Source organism: Malaya genurostris, chromosome 3 (assembly GCF_030247185.1).
Source record: "Malaya genurostris strain Urasoe2022 chromosome 3, Malgen_1.1, whole genome shotgun sequence".
Lineage (NCBI taxonomy): Eukaryota > Metazoa > Arthropoda > Insecta > Diptera > Culicidae > Malaya > Malaya genurostris.
Genome location: NC_080572.1, coordinates 106,476,688 through 106,490,391, shown reverse-complemented (window position 1 = coordinate 106,490,391; position 13,704 = coordinate 106,476,688). Strand labels below are relative to the sequence as shown.

General features: G+C 37.4%; 1 protein-coding gene across 5 annotated transcripts in view; it reads left to right on the top strand.

Moving 5' to 3' along the window:
- LOC131435350 (trehalase) overlaps nucleotides 1-13,704 on the top strand; it is a 130,289-nt gene that overhangs the window by 43,197 nt on the left and 73,388 nt on the right. The window lies entirely within an intron of this gene.

Genomic DNA, 13,704 nt, shown 5'->3' with positions numbered 1-13,704 from the left:
TTTATGTAAAAATAGAAATTTACTTCATTCCCAACTTTTTTCTGTACTTGTTCCTCTATTGTCTGCACTTTATTTTGTACTTTGCGTCCTTGTTTCTGTAATTTGTGTGTTTTTTCTTGTACTTTCTGTTTCAAAATTTATTCCTATACTTTCTGTACCTGCTTCAGTATTTTCTGTATTTGGTCCTGTAACTTCTGTACTTATATCTGTACCATCTGCATATTCTGTACCTTTTTCTGCACTCAATTGTGCCAGTACTTCCTATACTTGTTTCTCTCATTTCTGTACTTGGTTTAGTACTTTCTGCACTTGTCCCTGTACCTTTTTTATTTTTTTCCTGAACTTGGCTTCTGTACTTGTTCCTTTTATTTCTGCACCTGTAGCTGTCCCTGTGAATTTCTCACAGCTCAAAAATTATCTTTGGATGGAAATTATTTCGAATACTCTTAAATTAGAATAATCGAACGACCTTCATGATTGCTCGAGATTAGTGAAGTAGAGTGGTAAAGTGTTCTGTAAAAATGAATCATCTGACAATTGTTTTTATTCGATCTCAACATTTTTCCCCAATTCAGGTACACACGTACACTTCGCACTTCAAAGCAGGTTTTTCCTGCTCTTAAAAGTGCCAAATGATTCAAGCAAAATACAACCAAAATTAGTTTGACGGTTTATGAGCAAGAGAGTGAATATTTCGAACATGTCGATGAGTTCCCAAATCTCGGTTCAATCGATGTAATTTAAAAACAGAAGCAAACGGGATGGTTCGAGTACATTGGACGAAGCTGTTCATAGACACTCAAATGCAAACAATTTGAAATTTCGGAATACTCTGGGTTGATATAATTCGAATCGCGTTTGGCCAATTGAAGACGTTTGGAATCAAATAAATAATCGAACTTGCAATTTGAAGCAATTGACGAAATTTGGAGGTCGTTTCGAGAAAAAATTACACAAAATCCCGTCCAAAAAATTCTTCTAAGGTATAGCACGGGAAATGCTTATGAAAAATTTAAGCAGAAAAAACAGAAAATATCCTTCTAATTCGAATGGAATCGTTCCAAAAGGTAGAGAGCCGATCAGTTTTGCTGCTTGTGTTAACGGTCTTAATTTGAAGTGGCAGCTGAGGTGTGCTGATCCTGTGATCCTCAGTGAATTGTGAAAGCAATAATTATATCTATCAAGAAGATATAATTCACATTACTGGAATTTTAGGAAAACAACGAATCATAAAAAAACGTTAATCACTTTCTTTTCTTATAGTCGTTTTATAATTTGACTTCACGGTATTGAACCCAAATTTATAAATCGGAAAATGGAAACCTGTATGCTGTTCATTTGGCGCCCTTACTTAATTGAACATGTGATTCGAAATAAAGAAACACGTGAATCAAGTAGGCTCAGTGGATTTTTTGCACAAATCAGCTCGTTTGGCGTCCAACGATTTTATTATTAATCTAGTATTCATATTTTGCTCTCCAGCGGGCAGCAGCATTGCATAACTTAATACGCGCCAAACAATCATTGGAGATCTAGCATGCATTGAATGGAAAATTTCCAATTCTAAACGAACAAATTTTCTAGTTTTTCTCTACTTTCCCGAAGGATTTTCCTTATGTACTATAGCCTAAAACCTCCGCATTAACGTCACCTTTTGAACAATAAAAATCATTTGAAGATCGGCCCACGCATACCAGAGTACATTAGCAACACACACAGATTCCATAATTTTGTCTTATAAAATAATTTAATTTTAACAACAACACAAGTTAAATTTTTCGCCTTAATTAAAAGAAAATTGGCTTTCGGTTCACTAAAAATAAACCTCTCCAAAATTATTTTAATAATTTTCACTGTCTTGAAGCAACTGGACAGTTTGGATCAAAAACTCCTTCCACCTTTACTTTTTTTCAGCGATGAAGTCGTAAAACATAAATGTATAGTCCGAAAAAAAACATGTAAATCATGGCATTCTTAGATTTATATCAGTCACGTCCACTTACCAGCTAAATAGTTCATATAAATTCATACAGTCATATACAGAACTATATTTATTACTGAGTGTATTTGTCGGGTTTGGGTTCAGAAAAAATATGTGACAGGTTCGGTTCGGGACGATTTTTTCATGTCAAACGGGTGCGGCTCAAAAATTTGTTCGGGCTTCGTGTATTCGAACCCGAATACTCGATTTTTTCGGGTAAGGCTAAAGGTTTTTATTTTTTATCTAGTACGGGTTAGGTTCGGGTTTAGATGTATGTATGATTAGTATGTGTGAAAAACAATGACTCTCAATTTTCTCGGAGTTGGCTGGACTGATTTGCTCAGAATTAAATTCTAATGATTGGCTTGAATATCCTACGGCTAGGCTATGAATATTCCTAATTCTTACCTGAATCTGATTTCTGATTCTTGATTTACATGCTAATATGTGTAAAAAATTCAATTTCAAGATTGTGTTTTCATAAGTTACGATGTAGAGAGGAGCAACATTCATGAAACTGGTCTATAAAGTCATGCAGTTTTCAGATTTTATTAGTTGTTTACCTAATGAGCTTATTTCCAGCCCGGTGGCAAGAATAAGGCACCCTAGCAAGTGCTGTCGTAGCCAACATCTCAGGCGTTCGTTGGGCGCAACAATGACCAACTCGACCCAAAAGCATTTTATTTGGGCATGCCATCGATCTTGATCTCGGATTGAATTTGTTACTGTAGCTAATATGGTGATTTTATTGAACGATAACGTTGCCTGGGAGTCAGTTTGAGCTACGTAAATAAATTTTTTAGGAGCAAATAGAGAAGTTCGGATGGGAAGTGCTATAGCATGCACGCACCTATTTGCGTCTTTTATATGTGGTGAATTGTGACATTCCTTCCTATAGCTAAACGTAAAATTATATACAGTTTAAAAACCGTCGTCCCGGGTTGGCGGTTTAATGCATAGGACGCTGGTCTTACAAGTCAGCTATCGTGTTCGAACCCCGACCTGGAAGGATTCGTAGTGTCAGTGAGATCCATAGTACTAGCCATGCAATAGATTCTGTACTCTAAGAATCGGCTGCGAAGTCTGTTGAAACAGAAAGGCCATATTCCACGAAAGGAATGTAATGCCAAGACTTTGCTTCAAAAACCGTTACTATAAATGTCTATCTACATCACAATCCGCTATTATTAGTTTCAAACATAAATATGAGATATTTCTATTGCAAACTTGTCAGAAATAACCGCTCAGACATCGTGAGATGAATGAACTGAATAACCTGTAACTGAAAGATGCACGTCCAATTCCGGTTGTTTTATCAACAACCGGAACTGACTCGAATCCCTTGTTCGATCGCTAGTAGCGAGTGAAACTGCACAAAAGACGAGGAATTCCTGTAGCTTTGTAAGTCGGAGCGAAATAAGAGCTTTGTTTCACATTGAGGTGTACAAAATTTATATGGGTAATGCAATCTAATAAAATGCCGAATTACTTGATTTCTCACCTTGCAATTGTCGGTTCGGTGTTGAAATCGACGAATAATAGTGTCACTTTATAACACGAGTTGTTAATCACTTTGTTCCAGCTCTACATGGGGAGCAACGATAGCTGAGAACACCCGCAGTCAAGTTCGTTACGAATGTGGTCGGTCTAGCATGTACTAGCGAAAATAGTGCAGAAATGCCTTCCCCCCTCCGTCCGACATCCATGCGAAACCGTGAGTGAGTGAGTGAGTTGTCCGCGTCGGTAATGATTTCAATTTTTATTGTTTATTTATTTAACCGCCCATTTATATGGCATAAAATAACAGCACAGCTGTACATGGTTTAGCTGGTGACCAAACGACAATGCACATCCGTACGCGGCTACTGCTGACGGCAAAAGTGTCACCCCGGCCCAGCTTGGTGCTAAGCTTTTGTTTCTATTTTTAGCTCGCAGTACGTACTCTATGACGGTATATTTGTTAAATTATGATGGTAAAGCAAGGTCAAATTTAGTAAACAGAGCCGAGTTCAAAGGTTACGAGGGATACCGACTACCATACGCCAAATGGGTCGTTAATTGTTCTAATTATTTGGGTTTCTCTAAACTGTTTTCAAACCCATTTTCAATCAGACAAACAACTGCACAGTTCTTTGAAAATTTATAATTGCGGTTGATATAACCACACAACAATTATCCAATCACCTATTGAACTGTAAAAAAAGAATCTAAAGTCACGTTATTCCGGCAGGAACAATGTATCCGTAGACAACAGATACCAATCGACGTGAGCGATCACGCTCAATTTCATGACTTCCTCCTGCCCTTGGCATTGGTCGTTGGATGTTCCAAATTAAGCATGCACGACGATTAAACGGTAGTTCCACTGTTAGGCATAAAGATAACATATACATACCGCCACCCGAATGATGTAAGCTAGTGGAACTCGGTATGATACCCAGAAGTGGATGGTGTTTTAATCAAACAAGACACTCAATTGAAAAGTTATAAGGATTCTATTTCATTGCCGGATGTTTATGTTATGGCAATATCCGTCTGATGGTAGATATCTAAACACAATGGCAACCTATTTATGTATTTATCTCACAACATGAGTGTATGAGTACAGAACTCTGATGTTAGCAATTATATGAATCACTCCTGCGATTCGTCACGGACATCACAGTAACACCGCGGTGGCAGAAAAGGCTACTAATACACTGCAAATTTTTACATGCTCATATGACAGTTTTTTCAATCAATACAGTGCACAGTGGTCCGGATCCACAATTTAGGAGGACAAAAACTTTTGTGGCTTAGCCTTATACTTTAGAGCTATGATGTCTTCAGAACAAATGATCAGTGAAAGCCATATTTTGAAGCATATGGTATTAGGGTGGTTCTTATTATTAGGGTGATACAAAAATTATTTTTCGTATGTGTTGAGATAGAGGACTGCACCCTTCGGCAAAATTGTAGGAAAACTTATACCAAGAAACTTTTGCCGAAAACACTATTGTAGTATCTCTAACGGTTCTAGTGTTACAGCTATTTTAATAGAGTAACTTAGGGTGTTCCTAAAAAATCAGATTTTTTGCTCTAGCTTTCTTATTTTTCACTTCTCGTTTTTGATGTCTTTGAATATCTTTTAAAGTTTGTTGAAATCAATTTTTTGATGACTGGCAGTAATGAGCAAAACTAGTTCAAAAACAGATCCTTCTTAAGCTGCCATATCTAACATTGGAGCAAATTAAAAATAATCGGTTTCTTTCATTTGATAGAAAATACATTCGAGCATATTTATAAAAAAATGGCGTGCATAGGGCGTTCCTATACTGAAGATTGATTTCGCTCCAAGCTGACAGGGTCTGGTATTAGTGAACCATTACCTGGAGGCGGCAACTCAAATGATGGAATGTGTGCCCGTAGATTTTTCAAAGAATATAACACAGTAGCGCAAATCACCGAGTTAAATGGAAATATACTTGAACGGTCTTAACGTTGATAAACAGCAATGTGAAGATTTCGGTACCTTCTTTCAAGGAGTTTGCTGAACAAACAATAATTCGTTTTGTGGAGCTGTATGGATGGTATGCTATGTCGCCAACCGTGCATAAACTTCTGGTGCATGGGACTGCAATTATAAAACATGCTTTGCTTCCTATTGGTATGTACAGTAAGGAAGCGCAAGAGAGTCAAAATAAATCAATTCTCAAGTATAGGCAGTTCCATCCGCAGAAATTCAATCGTTAAATGAATCTAGAGGATTTTTTCAAACAATTTCTTTTAACGTCTGATCCTGTAATAGCATTATCGAATAGAGTAACAACCAACGTGAGTGTACTCCATCTTCCCGATTATGCAGCTGAATTAGTTTTAACACGCTAGAAGACAGCAATACCTTATTTTAATATATATAGCTAATAAATGTCTTACATGAAAGAGCATTTCTCAATGAAAAAACCCAATGTTTGAACACAATTTAAAAAATTTAAAAAAATATCTCCTCCGCCATTTTTTTTATAAACATGCTCGAAAATATTTTCTATCAAATGAAAGAAACCAATTTTTTTTCATTTGCTCCAATGTTAGATATGGCAGTTTAAAAATGATCTGTTTTTGAACTAGTTTTACTCATAACTTCTGTTCAGAAAACGCTATCTGAATGCGCTAGTCATCAAAAAATTGGTTTCAACAAACTTTAAAAGATATTCAAAGACACCAAAAACAAGAAGCGAAAATTATGAAAGCTAGAGCAAAAAATCTGATTTTTTTAGGAACAACCTAAGTTGCTCTATTAAAATAGCTGTAACACTAAAACCGTTGTAGATACTAAAATAGTGTTTTCGGCAAAGTTTCTTGATATAAGTTTGCCTACAATTTTGCCGAAGAGTACAGTTCTCTATCTCTACACATACGGAAAATAATTTTTGGATCACCCTAATAATAAGAACCACCCTAATACCATATGCTTCAAAATATGGCTTATCTTTCACTGATCATTTGTTCTGAAGACATCATAGCTCTAAAGTATAAGGCTAAGCCACAAATGTTTTTGTCCTCCTAAATTGTGGATCCGGACCACTGTGCACTGTATTAAACTATCCAAATTATATTGAGTTCTAGCTGAATTATCCGGTGTTGCTCGGAAATGCTTCGTGATGGTAAAGCCGCAAAAAGATTCCAGAAATTGTCCTGCCCATCGAAATACTCTGAATATATAGAAGCACGGTAACCCGATTGAGCAATACCCCGCCCGTGTGCCATCTCAGATCTCGCAATAATCATAATTTTCACGGCATTCTCGTCAAATCGAGTCAGTTTTAGATTTTCCGTAAAACCCGATCAATTGTACCTTACACTTCCCATGTTTGGGGCATCTGCTACACTCCCTCCTCCTTAAAATAACCTAACAATCTCCTTTGATATAAAAATAGTATCTGTATTTGTTAAGAAGCATCGTTCCTCGTCGAGTAAAATTTACATTGAACTCCCCTTTTTTACTGAACTTACTACAGCTCTACTCCAGGATTTTACCCTTATGACCGCCTCCGGGTAGTGTAGAAAGTATATGTGCTCATCAAAAAGTATCGATTCCCACCTTTGGTACATGCACCAAACTCGGTGGTGGTTCGTTTAGTTGTTTCATAGTTATGCTGAAACTTACATACACTCGCGTTCATAGGCAGATAAAGATTATTTTCCCTATAGTTTTCTGAATTCCCCTGCAAAATAGAAGCAGATAATAATTTTAAAAAAAATGCGTTGCATTCAAATTAACAATAGCAATACTATCTAGCACCGCCATAAAATGTTTACCCTTCCCTTGTTTTACAAAAATTGGAAGATGAAAATTTAGTGAAAGTAACGAATGTTATAGAAAGTACAACGCAATCTAAGAAAGAGCTACATTCAACATGCAATCAAACTACTAGGTGTGCAGGCTTTGAACGACGTTGTCCACATTGTTTGCGGCTCCCAGAGGCAGTGATGTCCGAGCTCAGCACACGAGCTGTTCTATACCTGCAGTGTGTGCCTATTAAGCTTGTGTGCTGTGCTTTTCAAACCAGACTCATGAGCGTGTGCTATTTGTGTAGTCCACCTACTGACAAGAGACAATAAGGAGCGGACACTGTATGCTTAAAAATTATATTATATTATTAAATAAAATAAAAAAACACACTCATAAGTCAGCACATGAGCTAGCACATGAGTCAGCTCACGAGCTAACTCCCCATTCCAGCTCATGAGCCAGCAGATGAGCCAGCATCGCGAGCTGGTTCTTCGAAGCATACGACTCTCGATCTAGTAGCAACACGGCACACGAGCTGGCTCGTGTGCTGGGCCATCACTGCCCAGAGGTGATAAACAAGACATGATTCCATTCCCTTTTCTGAGCCAAAGAACAGATGAAATAGAAATATTGAGTTAATACACATTGCAATCTATGCACACATACATACCACCAATCATGTGAGATTTGATTAGCATATTTTATTTCTTCCACAGATTAGTGGGCAGTATCGATTCTGTCATGATCATTGCAACGTGCTAAGGACTATGAGCAGTTTTCTAGTCCTTGGAGAAATATATTTTGATTATCGTTGTTCCATGCTGAGAGCAATGAAGTTAGAGTAAGAAAGAAATTAGGTATTGTGAAAAAGGAATTTGTATTTCGTAAAGAAATACTAGGTGTTATTGTATGAAATGGCCCACGTGAACCGTACTACTCCAGAAACACACATCTCACACTTTCAGTAAGAAGGTGACATCTGTGTCAAAGTTGGAGAAATTTAGGTACATTCAAACCTTTCCCAATCAGTTCGCTTTCACATCTCATCCAAGTCAGTCGATAAAACAAAACCGCTTACGTTCGGGACGGAAGAAACCAAGTACAGTATTGTGTAGTGAACAATAGAACGACCTCGAAAATGAGTGAACCAAACGAACAAAAGCTTCCACCGGTACGAAAGAATACAATTTTTGTTGACTTCAGGCAGTGCAAAATTCGACCTTCGATACGAGAACTTGAAGGTTTGCTTAGGGAGCAAATGCATCTTGACATTAAACGTGTGCATTTACTTCAATGCAATAAGACAAATAATGTTGTTTTCATCCAGTTTTATAAAGAATTGGATGCAATTCAATTCGCAAAAGACAATAATAATGTGCATTATGTGGAGCACGAGAACATTAAGTACAACATTCCAGTATATATGGAAGATAGTGCTAAAGAAGTGCGTGTGCGTGATCTTCCCTCAAGCGTCATCGATCCTTATATTCGTAAAACTATGTTCCAATACGAAGAGATTCTCTCTATCGAAAAAGAAAAGTGGAGGAACTTTTTCCCCGGTATTCTAAATGGCGTACGTTTGTTACGCATACGCTTGAAAAGCCCTATACCTTCTTATGTAACTTTCGGTCAGGATACAAGAATCCCATGCAAATCACTTGTTACCTATGACAATCAGATGGCCACGTGTCAATTTTGCCAAAAACCTGTTCATTACGGTAAGCCATGTGATAAACTGAACAAGGAGACAACCACACCAAAGGACAACGGTGCTTCCTTCACACCAACCCCAAGCAACCCCAGTACAGTGACAGTCACCAACAACAGTGAAGTATCCCCTTCAACGAAACCATCCAACGTATCCCCCATTGGAACAAAGTACACCAGCTGCAGTTAAAAGCTTACCATCCAACCAACCAGCAACTGCAAACAATGTACAACAAGGAGCATCTACAGCAACTAGCAAAGAAATCAACAACAATACCACGGCAATGGATGTCGAGACGAACCACGAACAAACTGCCCCTCAATCCTCGCAGGAGGGAAATGGAAGCTCCTCTCTCCCTAGAAAAAGGGTGACAACGAGATCCAGTACAAAAAAAATTTTAGCTAAAAATTCAGTTCAATCGGCCACGTAAAGCTTGTACGCAAATAGGCCTGAATAAAAACATCTTTTATATAAACCTTTCCCAATTTGAGAGTGTATTCACACCTGACCGAATCAGTTTCGCCGTCATTATAATTTGTATAACATTAGTACCAATACCGAACTGGATCGGAAAGTTCCTTAACGGTTCATAAGATGTCAATGTACTCTTATTCCTGATAATAATAGTCCTTTTTTAAATTAAATTCACTAGTTCAGAACGAATAAGATATATTAATATTCATCCCAATTGGATCAAGATAATTCAAATTGATGACCAATTCCAGGCATATATAAGCGAACGATCGATCTCGGTATGGTCCGACTTTGTCAATACGAAGTGTAAACTGACTCCCACCCCCATCCGTCAAGCGGGGGTACACGTCCTGTAGCTCATCATCCAAAGCCTAGGGCTTTGTGATTGGATTTTTATTATTGCTATTATCATTACAATTATACAGACTGCACAAATTTCCTATACATCACGAAATATGGAAGTCCGACGCATGTCTTTTCAAATCAACTTCAATCCTTTGTGACGCAAGGTCTGTCGCGCTTCAGCCACATTTCCTGTAAATTGGCTGAAATTTGTCTCAATTTCAGGCAACACCGTCGAAAACTTGTGCTCATGTGTGTTTAGTGCAGATGGACTCGATTGTGTTTACTACCCCGAGCTTTGGTGTCGGATTCGATTTCTTTACCGCGTGTTCGAAATCGAACACAGCACGTTGTGTTTGACGTTTGAATAGACGGTGTTATGTTTTTATCATCCGTACCAGCGCATGTACGCTTTATGTGAATGTATGAAAGTTTTGACACTTATAATCCTATAATTTCAGAACTGGAAGTCGAGTCGGGATGAAATTCAGGAATTCTGTATAAAACCATAAGACCTTTCTTTCAAAGCTAATTTTGCGAAAGGCCATTACTGCAAAAAGTGAGCTCGATTTTAGAGTTTGTGAATAACATTCTCGTTGCTTCAAGTGGGATAAGGATGAAATTTTGGAATTTTGTATAGGACCATTCTTTCGATTCTAAGTTTGTGAAAATTGATTCAGCCGTCACTGAGAAAAGTCAGTGTACTTATTTTCATTTTTTTGCACATACGCCGCTATTTATATTTCGGGAACTGGCAACACTAATGTCAATAGTGTAAATCTGGCAACACCAAAATAAACTCAGAACTTTTTGATGTACAAGCGCTATTTGTGTTGTTCGCAGTGAGTTGAAAAATTCAATTTGGCTTAACAATGGAAATTTCAAGAGAAGGATTTCGTTGGATTATTGTTCACAACTTTCGACGTGGATTATCTCAACAAGAGTGTGTCGATGAACTTACTTGTATGGCGTTGATGCACCATCAGAAACCACTGTATATCGCTGGTATAGTGGATTAAATCGTGGTCAAAATCAGTTGTATTACCAGAAATCATCGATGCTGTGCTTGAACTGATAATGCAAGACATACCGTGAGATAGAGGCATCTTGGGGCATTAGTTCCACACGCGTGCATTTAATATTGCATGAACACCTGACCGTAAAAAAGGTTCGTTCTCGTTGGTTACGGGTTGCTACTATTAAATCAAATAAACTTATTTTCAACTAGTAGCTAAAAGTATAGTTGTGATTAAAGATATATTTGAATTAAGTAACGATAGCTTATAAATTATAATTAATTCAATATGACAAACAGATGTGGTGATTGGAAACCTAAGTCACTATTTCGTAACTAGTTATGAAGAAACATTGTTGTCACCTTGTTTTAATCAGTATGACATAAAAATATGTTCGTGCTTTTGTTGCAACATAGTTTGGACTTAGGCTTATCGCATCTAGTTGCGGATTGCCACTTGGATTTAGGAAGATTATAAGGAAAGAAGTGAATAGACATGTTGGTATTTGGGCGAAACATACCGTTTGTGAAATCGAGGGTTTCTCAAGGACCAAGGTGTTCCAAAAGCCTTTAAGTCGGGCTTGCAGTCGTTTTTGATGTCAGATTTACTCTGTTGTTGTCATCAAAGGGAATTTCAATGAATTATTTTCTCTCGGAGTCAAAAGGTGCCACACCAAAAATATATAGTATTTCGCCTTCAAATACCGTGCCCGGAACTTTGTGGTTATATTCATTCCTAAGTGGATGCATGTCCTTGGAGACAAGTACACCGAATCAGCCTTATTCAATCTCAGCACGTTTTTGGAATAACGGCGTGAGACTAAATCCAGCCAAAATTGTTAATTTTCACTATGCATCACCAAACAATAAAAGACAAAATACTTGTCCAATTACCATGAAAGTTTGAGAATATGTTATTTAACGTATTAGAAAGCGAAAAAATATATAAATCCAGAATAACAATGGATCGCTTTATTGTTCGGTTGCTTTGGTGATGATGATGAATAGCATTCGAACTACAACCATATGGAAATAGTTATCATTGTTGTTTTCCTGAAATGCGAGGTAGTTATTGATCGCTTCATCAGTCCTTTCTCCATTCTGATCACTAGTGTCAAGAAGGCTGCATGTGGCTCGATATAACACAAAGAATGATGCTTTTAATTGAATGTTGGCAATTGCTTCAATGCATGACTAGACTTAGCTGAATTCTGATCACCAACCGATTCAATTGATTACATTATGAATGTGACATAACAATAACTGCAAGATGATTCAGTGGAGTTTATTATAATCAAATGTAAGAGCATTCAAGTGGAAAGATTACAGATAGAACTAAACTACTCAGTAGCAAAGGTTTGATGCATCCGGGGTCCATGTTATCGCAGCTAATTAATACAATGGAGTTGAGTTGAAAGTAACATTCAATCTAATTAGAAAAATTAATTCAACAGCATGTTAAACCCTCTGTTATTATGTTTCAACGGTGAGCGTTTGTATAGAATACCGATTGTATGCGATCTATACTAAGAACTTACACAATTTTGAAATTTCATTACTACATTGTCAAAAACGAACATTTACTGTATAAAATAAATGCTTTTACCATTGAGAAACGAAATCGAGAAATGCTGAACTGCTTTATTACTTTGATTCAACCAATTCTCTGCGCTATGTACATCTGTTCCTTCGCGTAAACGGCAATCTCTCACGAGAAAATCGTGAAATATTCGATCAAACATTTCAAACCTACAGCGGTAAACCCTCACCGCTGAACTCTATTCAACTGGACTGTTATTTCACAACCCGTAACACATCCGCAATACGCTTATCGTTTGATCACTTGCCCGGTGCAAATCAAGCGCTTCACAACTAAAGCATTATGTTTAGTGGATTTGAATGAATGCATACTAATCAGTCGCCAGACGATTCCTCGCCACTTTTCGCTTGCCATTCTGCCAACCAGGAATGTCACTAGGGCAATGTGATGCCACATTACTTGCGACCAGTGAAGTCTGTCTGTCATCAAGAGATGTATCGTGAATACTAAAAAACAACAATTTTCATTATTATGCGGTATTGCTATGACAGTTGCTTTGAAGCTGCATCTCATTGAATAAATGACCGGCTATTATCGGATGCTTGCCGTTGCCGTCAACGACAATGCGACATGGTTGCAACAGAGCTGAAAAATCCCTTAGACTATATTAGACTCTAGAGACTTCCAAGTGCGATTCTTAATTACCCAACTACCCAAAATTTATTGCGTGTGGTTGTGAAAATTGATGCACTTTAGCAGAAGAACTCAGGCGTTTATGATCACCAAATGGCTCGTTTCCCACGGTATTCAACATATTGTACCTCGTGTTGGCTAGCGTGAAAAACTTATTTGCAAAGGCAATCTAGCGATAAGAGACAGCTTGAATGGACATAGCTGTTCGCAATGCACGATTTATCCCGTATCGTGCCGCGCTCTGTTTTCCGTTCTCATGGTAATTAATGTAGACAGCTTGGCAACTTTAATTATACATGCGTTAGTTTGTTAATCAAACATCGAGATTTTGTTGATGCTTTTGTATACAATTTGTTTCTGTTGTAAACTGAGTTGTAATTAAATGACCATTAACTAGATGATTTTAGTACAAATTCTCAATTTTGTAAAACACCAGCTGATAGAGTAGCTGCTACACCCACTCGTTGTGTTCAATTGTGTTAATTTTTCTCTTTTGGATGAATTCTCTTAATTTCTTTAGTTACAATATTGATTTTCATTATTAGTAGTTTTGGCTTTTTTTAATCTATGCATTGTTAATTCAAACCAATAGAAAAATATGGACTCTCTCGTGCTCTCGTTGCAAACTTTGTTTAAATAGAAAATACAACTAGATCGAAAGCAAGTAGGGGTGCTTGAA